At 42.4% G+C, this 2,338-nt stretch overlaps 1 non-coding gene across 1 annotated transcript; it reads left to right on the plus strand.

The window, feature by feature from the left end:
• Nucleotides 1-1,841: 1,841 nt before the first annotated feature.
• LOC130984602 (small nucleolar RNA R71) lies at nt 1,842-1,949 on the plus strand. The gene has a single exon (XR_009088522.1). It is a non-coding gene; the product is annotated as a small nucleolar RNA R71 (small nucleolar RNA).
• Nucleotides 1,950-2,338: the final 389 nt, after the last annotated feature.

The following is a 2,338-nucleotide window of genomic DNA, read 5'->3' on the forward strand; positions in this document are numbered from 1 at the left end:
TGCTTTTTCAATTGATTTTGTGTCTTCTTATGATCATCACCCTACAAAAAACATAAAATAACAAAGAGAAATAGATAAAATATAACATTGGGTTGCCTCCCAACAAGCGGTTCTTTAATGTCAGTAGCTTGACAGAGGGCTCTCATGGAGCCTCACATTTCCTCAGAGCAATGTTGGAACCTCCCAACACCAAACTTAGAGTTTGAATGTGGGGGTTCAACACCAAACTTAGAGTTTGGTTGTGGCCTCCCAACACCAAACTTAGAGTTTGACTGTGGGGGCTCTGTTTGACTCTGATTTGAGAGAAGCTCTTCATGCTTCCTCTCCATGGTGATAGAGGGATATCCTTGAGCCTTAAACACAAAGGATTCTTCATTCACTTGAATAATCAGCTTGCCTCTATCAACATCAATCACAGCCTTTGCTGTGGCTAGGAAGGGTCTGCCAAGGATGATGGTTTCATCCATGCACTTCCCAGTCTATAGGACTATGAAATCAGCAGGGATGTAATGGTCTTCAATCTTCACCAAAACATCCTCTACAAGTCCATGAGCTTGTTTTCTTGAGTTGTCTGCCATCTCTAATGAGATTCTTGCAGCTTGCACCTCAAAGATCCCTAGCTTCTCCATTACAGAGAGAGGCATGAGGTTTACACTTGACCCTAAGTCACACAGAGCCTTCTTGAAGGTCATGGTGCCTATGGTACAAGGTAATGAAAACTTCCCAGGATCTTGTCTCTTTTGAGGTAATTTCTGCCTAGACAAGTCATCCAGTTCTTTGGTGAGCAAAGGAGGTTCATTCTCCCAAGTCTCATTTCCAAATAACTTGTCATTTAGCTTCATGATTGCTCCAAGGTATTTAGCAACTTGCTCTTCAGTGACATACTCATCCTCTTCAGAGGAAGAATACTCATCAGAGCTCATGAAAGGCAGAAGTAAGTCCAATGGAATCTCTATGGTCTCATTTTGAGCCTCAGATTCCCATGGTTCCTCATTGGGGAACTCAGTGGAGGTCAGTGCACGCCCATTGAGGTCTTCCTCAGTGGCGTTCACTTCCTCTCCTTCCTCCCCAAATTCGGCCATGTTGATGGCCTTGCACTCTCCTTTTGGATTTTCTTCTGTGTTGCTCGGGAGAGTACTAGGAGGGAGTTCAGTAACTTTCTTGCTCAGCTGTCCCATTTGTGCCTCCAAATTCCTAATGGAGGACCTTGTTTCAGTCATGAAACTTTGAGTGGTTTTGATTAGATCAGAGACCATGGTTGCTAAGTCAGAGGGGTTCTGCTTAGAATTCTCTGTCTGTTGCTGAGAAGATGATGGAAAAGGCTTGCCATTGCTAAACCTATTTCTTCCACCATTATTATGGTTGAAACCTTTTTGTGGTCTCTGTTGATCCTTCCATGAGAGATTTGGATGATTTCTCCATGAAGAATTATAGGTGTTTTCATAGGGTTCTCCTAGGTAATTCACCTCTTCCATTAAAGGGTTCTCAGGATCATAAGCTTCTTCTTCAGATGAAGCATCCTTAGTACTGCTTGGTGCATTTTGCATTCCAGACAGACTTTGAGAAATCAAATTGACTTGTTGAGTCAATATTTTGTTCTGAGCCAATATGGCATTCAGAGTATCAATCTCAAGAACTCCTTTCTTCTGATTTATCCCATTGTTCACAGGATTCCTTTCAGAAGTGTACATGAATTGGTTATTTGCAACCATTTCAATTAGCTCTTGAGCTTCTGTAGGCGTCTTCTTCAAATGAAGAGATCCTCCAGCAGAACTATCCAAAGACATCTTGGATAGTTCAGAGAGACCATCATAGAAAATACCTATGATGCTCCATTCAGAAAGCATGTCAGAAGGACATTTTCTGATCAATTGCTTGTATCTTTCCCAAGCTTCATAGAGGGATTCTCCATCCTTCTGTCTGAAGGTTTGGACTTCCACTCTAAGCTTACTCAATTTTTGAGGTGGAAAGAACTTTGCCAAGAAGGCATTGACTAGCTTTTCCCATGAGTCCAGGCTTTCTTTAGGTTGTGAGTCCAACCATGTCCTAGCTCTGTCTCTTACAGCAAAAGGGAATAGCATAAGTCTGTAGACTTCAGGGTCAACCCCATTAGTCTTGACAGTGTCACAGATTTGCAAGAACTCAGCCAAAAACTGATGAGGATCTTCCAATGGAAGTCCATGGAACTTGCAATTCTGTTGCATTAGAGAAACTAATTGAGGCTTAAGCTCAAAGTTGTTTGCTCCAATGGCAGGGATAGAGATGCTTCTCCCATAAAAGCCGGGAGTAGGTGCAGTAAAGTCACCAAGCACCTTCCTTGCATTGTTGGCATTGTTGT

Source organism: Arachis stenosperma, chromosome 5 (genome assembly GCF_014773155.1).
Source record: "Arachis stenosperma cultivar V10309 chromosome 5, arast.V10309.gnm1.PFL2, whole genome shotgun sequence".
Lineage (NCBI taxonomy): Eukaryota > Viridiplantae > Streptophyta > Magnoliopsida > Fabales > Fabaceae > Arachis > Arachis stenosperma.